Genomic DNA, 15,124 nt, shown 5'->3' on the forward strand with positions numbered 1-15,124 from the left:
AAACCAAAGCAGGCATGGGCTGAAGTTTTGAGGGTGCTGGATCTGAAGCATGTGTCACCTGAGAGGTCCAGGAATGCTCTTTGCAAGTTTGCCCTAGCAAACTATCAGAACCTGAAGTGATGTGGGCCTGGAGTGTTCCAGGGTGCTCTGCACCTGTTACTTGGTGTAGAGTCTGGAGCCATGATGAATGCTAACCAGCTCCATGGCCACCTTAGCAGGACAGCTAGGGCTAGTGTAGGCTAGGGTCCTGGAACTCAATGGGGAAGCAGGCTGGTTGGGGTGCCTGAATCCTGCTCTGGTCTGACTTTTCAAGGTGAAGAAGGGAGTATAAGCCATGTTGCTTGCCAGTCTGTCTGACCACAGAGAGTTATAGATGCTCCTCCACTGTTTGGCAGAGATCTAGGGCTGAATCTTTTATACACTATTTGATCTATTAAATGTGGCTTCTTTTCTGTGCCTAAGAACAAAGGAATGTGCTCCTGATCCCTCAGTACTATCTCTTCTCACTGTAGTTTGCAGCTTCTGGGATGAAGTTTGGTACTGAGTATCCTTTTTACTCGCTGTTCTCTTTTGCTGTTTCATCTTTTGCTGTGTAGAAGCTGTTCAGTCAGCCCTCAGTTCTTCTTCAGGAGGAATTGTACTATAAATAAGTATAATTTGTTGTGTCCTGTGGAGAAGGTGAGTTCAGGGTCTTCCAAGGTTGCCATCTCGGACTGGAACCTTGTCAACATTTCTTCTCCTTGTTTCTGTGTGTGTGTGTGTGTGTGTGTGTGTGTGTGTGTGTGTATCTTCATGCGTTGTGGTTGAGACTCTTGGCTGTCCTCTCTTATAATAGAATCTCTGATGATTCCTTGTAGCTAGGTGTAGACTTTGGAGTAATTTATCTCAAATGGAATATTGTCAAACTTTTATGTGAAACTTATGGAATGTGTCTTCCTTTGTTCATTTCTTTGCATTGCTGACTGGAATTTAGCTGTGATGTCAGATGTCTGGAGCCCAAGCATCCATCTTGGACCTTGAAGAGAAGCTTGGGTAGGGGTGGAAAAGGAGCAAGGTAGGAGGTTGACATCCTGGAGTGCCACATTAGCTCTTTTCTCCTTGTCTTCCAACTTTGTTTATGTGAGAGAGAAATATCTTGTTTAAGCCACTCTATTCATGCGTTTTGTAACATGCAGGAAAATCCATTTCTGATGACACTTGTATATTTATTCTACAGATTTGATATATAATCAAGGAGTTGTTACTTTGCAGCTAGACTGACCTTTAAAGCAGTGGTTTCCAAAACGAGTAAGCATATACTACAGAATGTGTAAGATACATCAGGATATAGGAGGAAAATATTAGAACATTTCTTTGAAAAATTCTAATAATAATATAATAAGGTAGAAGTGAAGATTTACTAATATTTGATTAATGAATTGACTGTGATTCCTTGGCTCTATGTGTTGAACAATCACATAGCCTAAGGAAAATTTTACAATATGGAAGGATCAGTGGTCACATCCTCCATTCTTGGTTTGTTTTTAGCATATTGCAATAATTAGCACGTTGCTTGGGTTGGTTACAAAGAATTACAGATTATATTCTCTCGTTTCATTTTAGCTAAAGTAACCTTTATAAGATAGCTAAATGCTTAACATTTTAGGAGAGAAACTATGAATTGAGGATAATCTCAACACATATGAACAGCAAGAAAATGGCAGAGCAGACACTTTCCCTATCCTGTAATTTGAGTTTTCGTAAACTATGAGGTGATTGCACCACACTTACTTACCTCACTAAAACATTAGTATTATTTTTGGTGTGAAGGGACAGTCTGGTATTTAGTAAATAAAAAATATTGTGTATTCCATATTAATCTTTTCACTTATAATTTCTATTTTTGTATATGTTGATAGTGTACATAATATAAGTAATTAATATATAATTTATAAATAAATGTATGTATATGTGGGTGAGGGATTATTTTTCTGATGAGGTGAATTTTTTAAACCTTTTTTGTTTTTTAAGTTTGGAGAAGTTAAAAAAGCTAAAAACTTTATTTCTAAGCCCTCCTGGCCAGAGATTGGAAAAGATGAAGTGAGGGATAGGCCTCCTTCTTGCAGTTAAGTGAGGCTATTGCCGAACTAAAATTGTGATAACTCCATGCTCAGCTTGAAAAGAGATTATGATAAACAAGTTTTGTTTCTCCTCTCTTATAGTTTCCCAGCAGGTCTGGCCTGAGGCCCAGGATGGAAGGAAATACAGAAACTGGGGATAATAGTAGTAATAACCAGTGTTATCCACTGAAATTTATCGTAATTCTTGAGCATCTTTCTTGAATCAGGCTTACATGCTGACATTGAGCAGTTAAGTCAGCTCATTTTAACTCATTGGATATGTGGGATCACTGTTAGAACAGTATTTTCTGATATTAAAATTGAGAAATTTATGTTCAATGCCATTCTCAAACTGTCTAAAAATACAGCTATTCTTTTATAAGAGCTAAGATTGTGGACAATACATCTTTTATTTTTGCTATTGTGACAATAATTTATTGGTATAAATTTCTTCCAGTTTAAGTTTAAGAATACTTATCAATGGGATTTCAGAAGATTTGTATCTGACTAAGATAAATGCCAGAAATGTGTTGTTATGCTAAAACATGGTAAAATATCATTTTCCAGAAAGGGGGAATGCTCATTGTTTTTTTTTTTTTTTTTTTCCACCAAGAATGAGATGCAAAGTAGAATCCAAGGCGTAAGAATGATGTATAGTGAAACCAGTATGGATGACTGTTTCATCAACCTTTCCATCTTTCCTGTGTCATTTCTGATATTGACTAAACAGGGATATTTACATTGCTTATTTCATGTTTTGGGATTTGTGTGTGTGGGTAGCTATCTTATCACTCACTTCTACAGGTTCAATCACCAGCAACAATAGTCTCAATGAATTCCAAACCTGAATTTAATTATGGAGGGAGTGGGGGCTGTGAGTATGTGAGTATGAATTAAATCACAGGAGTTTGGGAGGATGGTGATGGGTGAAATGTGGATATGGTAGGCAGCTGGGTGAGAAGATGTGGTTGTCTTTTAGTTTAGGGAGTATAAGGGACAGTTAGGACTGTGGTGACTTTGTTTCAGATATCCTATATAATAGGTAACAGAAAACTAGAAAGGTAGAGATGAGTGATGTTGCAGAAACCTTTCTCTGTTCTGGACAGTACTCTTTGAAGTAGTTGAAAATTACCCAGTGAGCAAAGAAAAAGGCAAATGGAGAATCCAGTGGTGTTTTATAAAAATGACCAGCAACTATAGTTTATAGGCTCTCATAGGTTAAAAATGATTGTGACCTCTCTTTTTTAATAGCTTTATTAAGATATAATACACATTCCATATAACTCACCCATCTAAATTTTGCAGTTTAATGACTTTTATTATATTCTCAGAGTTGTGCATGCATCAACATAAAACAATTTTAGAATATTTTTACTACCCCAGAAAGAGACCTCCTACCCCTTAACTGTTCCCCATAATCCCTCCATCTTCATCAGCACTAGGCAACTACTAATCTGCTTTTTTTCTAATCTGCTTTTATTTCAATATAGATATGCTTATTCTAGACCTTCCACAAAAATGGAGTCAAATAACATGTGGTCCTTTATGACTGGCTTCTGTCACTTAGCATCTATTTCAAGGTTTATCCATGTTTTAGTATGTATTACTATGTGTCAGTGTTTCATTTCTTTTTATTGATGAATACTATTATATTGTAAGGATATACCATACTTTATTCACTCATCACTTGATGAGCATTTGAGTTATTTCTACATTTTGGCTATTATGAATAATGCTATTATGAATATCCATGCACATATTTTTATGTGGATGTACATTTTCATTTCTCTTGGGTATTTCTTAGGAGTGGAATTGCTAGGATATATGGTAATGGTTTTTAAACTTTGAAGAACTTGCAGACTATTTACCCATGTGATTGCATCATTTTATATTCCCATCAGCAATGTCTGAGCATTCTAATTTCTCCTCATCTTCATCAACACTTATTTGGCTTTTTTGATTATAGCCATTCTAGTGGATGTGAAGTAGTATATCATTGTGGTTTTGATTTGCATTTCTCTGGTGATTAATGATGTTAAGCATCCTTACATTTGCTTATTGGCCATGTATATATCTAATTTGGAAAGATGTCTAGGGTTATTCTACTTCGCTTTTTATTATTGAGTTCTAAGAGTTCTTTGTATATTCTGAATACAAATCTGTTATCAGATCTCTAATTTGCAAACATTTTCTCCCATTCTTTGGGTTATCTTTTCATTTTCTTGATGCAGTTCTTTGAAGGATAATTTCTCTTTAAGAGCATATTTTAGAGGATGTTTGAGCCTGGGCTTTCTTGAAAGCATTGCTGGAGGCAAAACTCACTCATATGAGTTGCTGGTAAGTTTTGCTTGGAAGTAATTTCAGGGACAAGCGTGAGGGATGGGGAGATGGGACCACAGAAGGAGGGAAAGACAAAAACATGAGGTATAATTGAAATAGCCACTCGTATGAGTGACTGGCACCTGGTCGTTGCTGGGACTTTCTGAGGAGCTTTATCAAATGTGTCACAAGAACTTCAACTGTGGGACTCCTGGGTGGCTCAGCGGTTGAGGGTCTGCCTTCAGCCTCGGGGCATGATCCCAGAGTTCCAGGATTGAGTCCCCATATTGGACTCCCTGAGGGGAGCCTGCTTCTCCCTCTGCCTATGTTTCTGCCTTCTCTCTGTATCTCTCATGAATAAATAAATAAAATCTTAAAAAGAAAAAAAAAAAACGTCACCTGTGGGACAAAAGTGGGGAGTATTTAGCTATCAGTTCCCAATCACCCACTTGTTAAGGGTGGTCCCAAGGGTATTAACTTCTGGGATGTGCATGTGAGTACCATGCTGGTTTCTGATGGCATCCCATGGTGTGTATTGGAGGAGGTAGGAAGCAGGAGGTGTATTCCACAGATCCCAGGTGAAGAGCTCTTGAGTGGTACCTGCTTTAAGCTGCTGAAACCTCCACTGAAGTTGCCATTGTAGAAGGGGCTGGGGCAAAGGGTAGACCAAGGGAATCTGAAGTAGTGCGCAAGCAATATCTATTGTAATAGGTAACAAAATACTAAGATTTATGAAAATGGCACAGTCATCTCATGAAGAAAGTATTCCTAAAAATCCCTTATGATTAAGATAAGGTAAACTAACATTGTGGATCATTTCTGGTGATAATATGGTTCATTTGAATAGTAATTAGCAGTGAAGTGTTTTTGAAAGTATCTCATTTAATTCTTACAGCTCTGAGAAGTAGGTATTATTAGTTCCTTTCTTCAGATGAGAGAATGGAGATGATGAAATCACTTGCTCAAGGCCACACAGTGAATTTTGTTGCTGCTTGATACTTATTCAAAGCTCAGTGAGAGAAATATTGGGGCTGCGCTGTCTGAAATAAATATAATCTACTCATTCCTCCCGATGAGGAGTTTCAAATTCATATGAGTTCTGGGGGCTGAGGAGGCAGAGCTGATGACTGAGGTGGTCAGAGAGGGGACAGTGAGTACGAGATAGATGCTCTCCAGTTTCTGGTGACATCCTCAGGTGGGGATGTGGCTCGGTGGGCCAGATCTGCTAAGTAAAAAACAAGCACACATTGGATGTGCACCTTATTTGGAACTTTCAATTTGAATGTGGGAAATAATAATAATAAACCCCACACAGACCCATGAAAATACATCTGTGGCCTAGATGTAGCTTATTTTGTGCCGGTTTGTGGCTTCTACTGCAGGTACTTGAAGCCCCCATCAGGGAACTGTACCTAACACATCATTTAGTCTCTTTTGTAGAACTGGTTTTATAGCACTGTGCTTTCGGAACATTGTACTTTGGCTTACATCAAGGTACATGAGGTACGTGATAGGAAACTCATTCTTGCGTTTATTCTAAGGCTATTTGGAGGACATTGTTCACTGCATTAGTCCTCATTATAAAAACCCAATGGGAAAAATTTCTCTCTGGATTCAGTGACAGTAATAGTTGCATTCTTAATGAAAAACTTTGTTTTAGTCTTATGGATGCTGTAAATTACGTAACTGGGCATGCATTTTCATTTGTCTTGCCTTCCAGAAGGTTTAGAACCAAATTTGTGACCTATAATAACAAAATAATAAGGTAATAATGACATTATTTGAGTGTTGATCTTACAGTGATTTTTTTTCATTTTCTTCTCTTACTTTGACTTTGCTCCATTTCACTTCTTCTTGAAAATAATCTTCCACTGAATGCATTTTAAAGCTGCTGCACACATGTAGTAAGGCATAAATGATATATCTAGTGAAGGTTAGAATCTGAATTTAAACTCAAAGCTTCAATTCTAAGTCCAAGCTCTCTCCTTTGTGATCCAATTTAACTCATGTCTTTGGTCTCTGAAACTAAAAGTAGTTGGGTTGGCAGGGGCATGTGATTGGCTGTTTTAGTCCAATGCAGTTGCTTTTATTTTTTACAAAATGTACTTCTTGGTATGTGTGTGTGTGTGTGTGTGTGTGTGTGTGTGTGTGTGTGTACATGCACACATGGATGCCATAAAGTTTAGAAAGAGGTCAAAAGGTGCTTAAAACTGATAACTCCTCTATATAGTCATAGCAGGGCAGCAAAATTTTGACTCTGAGCTTAATGAAAATTAACATCTACCTTCTCTCAATTTTAGGCCATTCAGATTTATTTGGAGAGAAGGTGTGTTAATGGGAAAGCTCTGAATGTGTGTGTGTGTGTGTGTGTGTGTGTGTGCGCGCGCGCATATATTAGATCCAGTTGTGTATGCTGAGCTTGCCGGGAACCAGAGGTAATAATACTTGGGAGAAGATGAGAGAACCATGCATGATCAGATCAGCTCAGGTCAGGAAAGTTGTGCAGCTGGAAGAAAGCACAGCACATGTTCTAGTCACTGCTATCTCAGAGGGTCACTCAAGAAGCTTCAGTACCACACTTGCTCTCACATACTTCTTTAGTCCTAAAGTTTTGGAAAACTCATTGTGCAGCTCTAAAGGAGCCCCAGAATTGTCCCTGCCTATCCCATTATTGTATTATTAACTTATCTCCAAACCTATTCAGTTTCTTATTCTTTACCTTTGGGCATTTAATTTATCTTAAACCTTATAGGGCTATGAAAGCTTTCCAGAAGTCAAAAGTCTTCTGTTATTAAGCAAGACTGCATTTTTTCAGCATTTCCAGAACAGCAGATTTTATAACCTCCTTTGGAAACACCTTTTGGCATTTAATCAGTTCTCACCTTAACTTAGCCTTCATCCCTCCAGCTGTGTCTTGAGCACAGTTCTAAGTGAGAAAAAAAAAGTCAATGATCTATACCAGTGTTTCTAAAACTTTGTATACAAAAACCCAAGGTACTTGTTAAAAAGCAGATTCTCAGGGTACCGGCATCATAGGGACAGATGAGAAGAATCTTGGGTAGATCAAGGACTCTATAATGTTTTCAAGCACTGGAGATGTGTTGCTTTTCCATACTTCAAGAAGCACTATTCTATACTTTCGACCAGTGGGCCTTGGACTTTGGAATGCAGTTCGTGAATTTTAAATATGTTGCCTACCCATCTTTCTGGAGAACAGACTTTATAGATCAGATAATGGAATTCATAGAAACACTTGCTGATGTTCACCAGTGTTTTTGAGATATATAGCATTAGATCATCTCTACTGTTCTCCATGAGTTTCAAGTTATTTACTTTCTTTTTGCTTGATTACACTTAAATGTGTTAAATGTTGTATTTAATATTACAGAAATATCCACACTTTAAATTATATGTAATTAAGTAATGTATAAATCAGCATTTATCATAGTTCTTGTCCTTCTGGAGTAAAATTTCTTACTGTATATACTAAAAAAGCTATGCTGCTCACTTACATGGGTAATTTTACGTAGTAGATTAAATATAAAACAAAAAATGTACAGAAATGTAGGAAGAATAACATAACAAATACCCAGATACCTATCATCTGAGATTAACAAGTGTTGCTATGTTACAGTATTTAATTCATAGTTATTTTATTTTTAATACAATGTTATAGATAAAATTGAAGTGTCATTTGGATTCTGACCTCTCCAATTTCCATTTCCCTCCTCATCTTGTCATAAGCAAATCTTAATCCACGTGCATATTTTTTTTCTTTAAAATAAATTTCCAGAAACCTACCTGATGAGTCAGAAAGCATAAGAATTTAAAATCTTGCCAAAATTGCTCTGAAGTGGTATCAGTTTGTATTACTGCCACTGTACATGAGCTGGCTCTTTTCTGTTAGGCCATTACCAATGGAAATTGGGGATTTATCATTAGTAGTAATTCCAAGTTCTACAGGTATAGGTAGTATATCATTGTTTGAATTTAATTTTATTACCATTGAGTTTAAACATTTTTTTTGAATATAGTCATACATTTACATTGTTCAGAAGCCAGAAAGTATTAAAGGCCTTTTAATCACTTTAAAAGAAAATTCTCCTCCATTTTTGAATTCCAACCCCTGCAAAGTAACCACTATTTTTAGTGAATTTCTCTGCTTCCATTATTTCTGTATGCATATTTGAATATCATATTGGCATTTCACTAGATTTCTATCCCTCCTTCTCCCTCAATATACCAAAGTTAGCATATTTGTTCACTATTCCGTACCATGATTTTTTTTTCTACATGGCAGTATAGCTCATGGATGTTACTGTAATGGTACATAGAAAGGTCCCTTATTTCTTTTCCCTGTTGCACAGTATTCCATGATACATCTGTGCCATACTTTATGTAACCAGCCCCTATCGGTAGATATTTGGATTGTTTCCTTACTCGTGCTATTATACCTGGCTTTGAGTCATTTCAAATGTGTGGCAGTGGATTTGCTGAGTCAGAAAGTATATTCATTTATCATTTTGATAAATATTGTCAGATTGTTCTCTTTAGGTGCTGCACTAATTTACTGAAGAGATACATGGAATGCATTGTTTCCTCGCAATCTTACTAACTGAAGTTTTATCAGACTTTTGAGAATTTGCCAGTCTGACAAGTGAAAAAGTTTCTAAGTGTATTTCTGTCTTAATGTTCTGCCACTTGAGTGAACTGAGCATCTTTTCGTATTTTTGAGAGTAATTATATTTATGTGAACTCCCTGTTCGTATCTTTTAGCCATTATTATATTGAATTTTTCTTTTCCTTATCAATTTCTAAAAACCTTTTGTGTATTAGAGGGGCTATTCTTTGTCTCCAATTTGAGTTGAAAATCTTTTTTTTTTTTTTAGTTGTCTTTTGACTTTGCTTGTAACTTTTATTGCCAACGGTATCTAACGTCTTTTTGTGTGTGTGTGTGTATGTGTGTATAATTAAATGTATTGACTTTATCTCATGTTAGATTCTGGATTTTGAGTCATAGGTAAAAGGACCTTATAATGCAATTCTTCTACGTCTTCTTTTGTTACTTTTATTACTTCATTTGAAAATCATTTTAATCTTTGTTCCATTTGGAACAAAGCATGATGTGGGAATTACACATTTAACTATTTTTTCCAGAAGACTACTGAATTGCCCCAACATGATTTCCAGGTTAATCTGTTTTCCCCATTGGTTTGAGATTCCATCTTTATCAGATAGTGAATTACCATATATATTTGAGTCTATTTCTGGATTTCCTTTTCTACACTGCTGATCTATTCATGTACCACTACAATACTGATTTGATCATTGTTATTTAATAAAATGTTTTAATATCTGATCATGGCAATCCTTTTGGTCTTTTTTTCAGCTTTTCTCCTCTCACTCTTCTATTTGATCATTTTTCTATATGAAGTTTAACTTCTCTAGTTTAAGAAAAATAAATCTGGGGGCATTGTTTAAATTTGTACATTTCTTCCCCCCCCCCCTCCCCGGGCCAGCCCCTCTATACATTTCTTTAAGGAGAATTAAGATTGGGAATCCCTGGGTGGCTCAGCAGTTAAGTGCCTGCCTTTGGCCCAGGGCATGATCCTGGAGACCGGGGATCAAGTCCCACGTCAGGCTCCCGCATGGAGCCTGCTTCTCCGTCTGCCTGTGTCTCTGCCTCTGTCTCTGTCTCTCTCTCTTTCTCTTTGTGTGTGTTTGTCTCTCATGAATAAATAAATAAAATCTTTAAAAAAAAGGAGAATTAAGATTATGATATTGAGTTTTTCTTCTCAAGAACATGGCATATCTTTCCATTTGTTTCTGTTTTCTTCTGTGTCTTTTGGCAGTGCTTTAAAGTTTTGCTCATAATAGTTTTATGCATTTCTTATATTTAATTGTTGGTATTTCATCTTTTTCAACTCTGTTATGTAGATCTCTCACCAATTCTGCTTTCTACCTTGCTGCTATTTCTATTCATGAAAATATATATTTCCTAATCTGCTGTGAAGATTACTGTCATCTATTGAATTTTAAATTATAATAACTTCATTTTTACATTCACAGAACTTCTGTTTCCTTATTAAAGCTCAGCTGGAGCTGTCTTCATAGTGTTCTGGTCTTTCGTTATAGTTTATTCTTTTAGCTTCTTAATATTTCTAAGAAGTCTATTTTATTGTCTTTTTCAGCTCTAAGGGTTCAACCTCAGCTGTTTTTGGAGTCTTTTCTGTTTTGGAGTCTCTGCCCTCAGGGCACTTTCTTTCTTAGGTGATTTCAAATTTTTACTCTAAATATCTCTTCTGCTGGGCTACTTTTCCCCCTCAGGGGTCCCTTGAGACCCTGGTTGTGAAAGTATTCCTACAACAGTTTATACATACTTCTTCCAGAGCCTTAACATTTCCAATGGTTGTGGAGAGCTCTGTATCTTAATTTCTTGTCTTCAGGATGCCTTACCTTATAGTTAGTGGAGATTGAGACCGCACATTCCTGGGGTTTGATGTCTCATGAGTTTATTTTTATCATCCCTTAGAGCCCTGGACAGATAGCAGACTTCTTACTCTTTCTCCAGGATTTTTGAATTATTTTTTCATGGAAGTGACAGCTCTTCAACGTCGCGTATTATGCAGAGGGTTTTATTTCAGTTTCTCTGCTTACTATACGATTGGAGGTCAGCCTTTTGTTCCTGAGGGAGTGTTTACACTCCAAGCTCTCATGTACCTTGGGCCTACATCTTCTCCTCTAAGGAGTCTTAGAATTGATAAGGCAACGTTGTCTAAACAAAAGTTGAAATGAGTAAGACTGTATGTAACACTGGGAAATATCAGAAAAGAACAATCATGTGAGTGTGGAGAAATTTCTTCCCATTCTTGTAGGAAAACATTGGAGAGACAGACTATAGTGATTTTTTTTTCCTACATGAATGCCCCAGAGTTTTTTTGTCAGTTTGTGCCCTTGCTTTAAGTAAAAGTTGATAAGATCTGCGTTTTCTTCCCTCACCTTCATTTCTTTTTATGTCAGAAGTTAATTATCCGGTCCGCGTAATTATTACCAGTGCCCAGAGTCTCCGGGCCTGCAAGTTTAGAATTACATATGGGCTTTTAGCAATTTACACAGTATGGGCTTTGAGCCAATTTGAGAAACATTGAAAACCATTATCATCTATCTGTAAAATACCTCGCCCTGTGTTTGCTGCCCTCAGAAGAGTGGGTTATAAAAAAGCCACAAAATACTGGTGAAATAATTGAGCACGCAGTTCTGAGCATTTTGTATACCCCTGTTCTCTGGCTGCACATCTGTCGTGTGCTTATTGGATTTTTCTTTTGAGATGTCTGACAAGTTTTTCTTCTGTTCTAGAGAATCATCATCCTATTCCAGCTGCCCGTTCTCTTCAGAATATTTCTTTGCCGTAATCAAATCTTCTATGCAGATGATTTTATTTTATTTCAAGTCCGCGAGTGTCACATCCTTATTGGCTAGGGCAGTCATTTCTGAATGATATTAAGGTATTCCTTTTTCTTTGAGTCCAGGGATTGAGGAGCTAGATTTCAACCAACAGTTGATTTTCTTCAGTGTACTTTCTCTTCTTTGTCTACCCTACTGTAATCTTAGCACACTCTTCTTTCCTCTTAGTAGGTATTTACACTAGGAGTCAGCCAAGACTTTGGAAATACTTTATTTTTATTTATTTTTTTTACAGTCTTTGGTAGAATATTTCCATCTTTTATGTGAACTACTGTTTGGCTATGAAGAAAAGCCTTTTAAATTATTGAAGTCTCTTGACAGTGATACAAGATTACTATATATATCATCTGTTCACTAGGTAAAGAACAACTGCTCTGGGCCTTATTCAAAAATAAACAGTATCACACACACCAGTCAACAAAGCACCACAGGAAACCTTCAATTCATGAGTGCCTGGCATAATGAGAGTAGGCTGGGGTTTTGCTGTATTCCCAGACCTCGTCATTCCCTGCTGTATGCAGCTGCGCAATCAGCTGTAGGTCCTAGGAATCACCATACATTTGTGTATGGTTACATGGAAAGGAATATGTATAAACCTCAGGGATGCTTTGCCTGGAGTGTGTGAGCCAGTTTTGTGGCCAGACCCAGTGTAAACTGAGATTTGCCACTGGACCCAGAAAATTGCCTCTGCTGTTCCTATGCTGTTCCTGAATTTACACTGTTCTCTCTCAAGATAATAGACCTTCCACATAGAATGGAGCCTTGGATGCAGAGAAACTGGTAAGAAATGAGAACATCCTCCTCTTTAATGATAGGGATTCCATTTGCACTGCACACTGAATGCAATAGCAGTTTTGTGGGGTTCTCAAGCCTCACTAGGGATATATTTGGGGGAGAATGTGATGAGGATGGCAAAGTGGTGCCTCATGGTTCCCTGGGCTGCCTGCACTGATGTGCTGATTTAATTCAAGGATGTGCTGAAAAGACACTTCTCTGCTCGGAGCACAAATTCCAGAGAGAAGCACCCTTGCACTTGATAAGAATGAGGAGATGGTGGTTTTGAACCGTGAGCATTTATTCCTCACTGCAGGTTTTCTTAAGTTTTGATAATTATGACCTTGTAGTTGGGCTTAAAGCCGGGTTCTTTCTTTCCGGGCTGGCTGGGTAAACCGGTCTGTTTGGTTAATTTGAGCATTGCAAGTGTGTGTTTGGTGACACAGAGTTCACGTGCTATTCCAGAAGTGGGTACTGTGTCTGGACTGTGGGGTAGCAGATAGTTGTCTACATGTAGGGGTAGTGACTCAACAGCATAGCTTAAGCCCCTACTTGCCCTGTCCCTTCCCTCCTGCAGAGAATTGTGGGATAATTTGCTCGCCAGTACCTTCTAATATGAAAGAAAATATATTCTCTTGAGACGGAGAAGGACTGTAGTAAAGTTATGATTTTATATAGTACCCTTACCTAAGGAAATTCTAGTTTGATAAAATGAATGTAACTGTAGCAACCTGGCAGTCCAAATCCTTTTAATTTTTCTCTTACCTTAATGCCCTGACAAAAGGCATTCAGACAGCTCTGGTTTTGTTCTGTGTCAGGCCTTCTGCTTCTGTCAAATAGAATCCACTTTTAATGGATTAAAAGTTATGGATTCATAACTTTATTATGAAGATATAAGGCTGTTATTTCTGGGGCAAAATGTTTAGGAATTGACAGATGCATGAAAGATGTATGAATGCTTTTGCTTGGGAGAGCTCATTGCTTCAGGAAAGGAGTTTTGGTTCTCAGGAATTAGACACACAATTAAAATACTTGTAAATTACTATGAAATACTATACTTGGCTAGTGACACTATCACCAACCTTGCCTGGTTCAGCTACATTTCTAGCAACTGTAAACACTTGACAATTTGGCTGGAGCTGTTTGGGAAACTGGCTGGCCTTGAGTGTGACATTTTTCGCCCCTTATTTACTAGTCTATCATGCAGAGCCCTTACATTCAAGGACATAAAGCATCCTTCAGAGACAACAATGAAAACAAAATCAAAATGGAATTCAGTTGGTGAAACATCCCAAATCACTCATGTGGATTGAACCCATGTTTCCATTCATTTTTCGCTGGTGTGCCCAGTACTTCTCGTCATTGAATGGATCCTTCCTCAGCACTCCATGCTAAGCACTGGCCAGAGTCTAGACCTTTACCAAAATCTCAGTTTACTTTCCTGAGTGTGGCCTGACTGCAAATCATCCTACTTTCCCATACTACTAGTGTACTTTTGTGAATTCCTTTCTGTGAATTCCTTTCCTTTCCTTCTCTCCCATTCACAGGGACCCTCTTCCTCTGTGGTGGGGGTAGGGGTGGTACAACTAAGAGGAGAAAGAGACCATCAGAATTCATTTACTTTAATTTAAGCTTCCCTGAATACCATAAGCATGGGTTCTACTGAATTCTTAGTTGCTACATTTGGGGAACGTTCTGTGTAAAGTGGAGCCTCATTAGCTTTAATCCATTAGATATATTTAGAGTTGTATTGAAATAGGATGACATGAAATGGTACATAATTTAAGATCATGTATTATAACTGTATTCAAATCTGAGCTCACCAGTTAAAAATCTATGTGTCTTTGGACAAATTACTCTTTCTGAGCTCAGTTTCTCATTGTAAAACGAGGTGGATGATAATAGCAATCCCAGAGCAGCGTTTTGAACATAAAATGAATATTAAATATGTACTTCACATTTACTAGTATTTCCCTTTCTTTTGTTTTTTTAATATAATAAATCTGTCAGGAAACTAATATGTCTGTTCTAAATTCTGCACTCGATTCTTGGCATCTCAGAATCAGCAAGATGTTAAATTGGCAAAAATGAAGGAAATTTAAAAGAAAGGCACTTGAAACAATTCATGTCAGTTGTAAGATTTATGTATACAAATAATAAAGATAAATCCTTTTTGCATAAACCATGTGGAAAACATACTTTTGCAAAGAATGCAAATATAAAAGCATTTTCATTAATTTTTAATTTAATTTATCATAATATTTATGCTTTCACTCAAGGATGTTGGAGTCTTTACTCATGTTTTCATTACATTCTAAGAATTGCATGAGGAAGGCATTATCTCTCAATCATAGATGGGAGAGAAAAAGGAGCATAAAGATAATGTGATTTGGACAAAGTTGCATAGAGGAGAAGAAGCAAACTTGTGTGGGCTTAGTCCAGGCCTTTGAGGCTTTGGTCCTGGAGCC

At 37.2% G+C, this 15,124-nt stretch overlaps 1 long non-coding RNA gene across 1 annotated transcript in view; it reads left to right on the forward strand.

Moving 5' to 3' along the window:
- Positions 1-562: 562 nt before the first annotated feature.
- The window catches only part of LOC119874506, a 232,974-nt gene continuing 218,412 nt past the window's right edge, over positions 563-15,124 (forward strand). The window contains exons 1-2 of the long non-coding RNA XR_005369356.1: positions 563-678; positions 974-1,054. This is a non-coding gene — a long non-coding RNA (uncharacterized LOC119874506). The remainder of the gene's footprint in view (positions 679-973; positions 1,055-15,124) is intronic.

Source organism: Canis lupus, chromosome 14, assembly GCF_011100685.1.
Source record: "Canis lupus familiaris isolate Mischka breed German Shepherd chromosome 14, alternate assembly UU_Cfam_GSD_1.0, whole genome shotgun sequence".
NCBI lineage: Eukaryota > Metazoa > Chordata > Mammalia > Carnivora > Canidae > Canis > Canis lupus.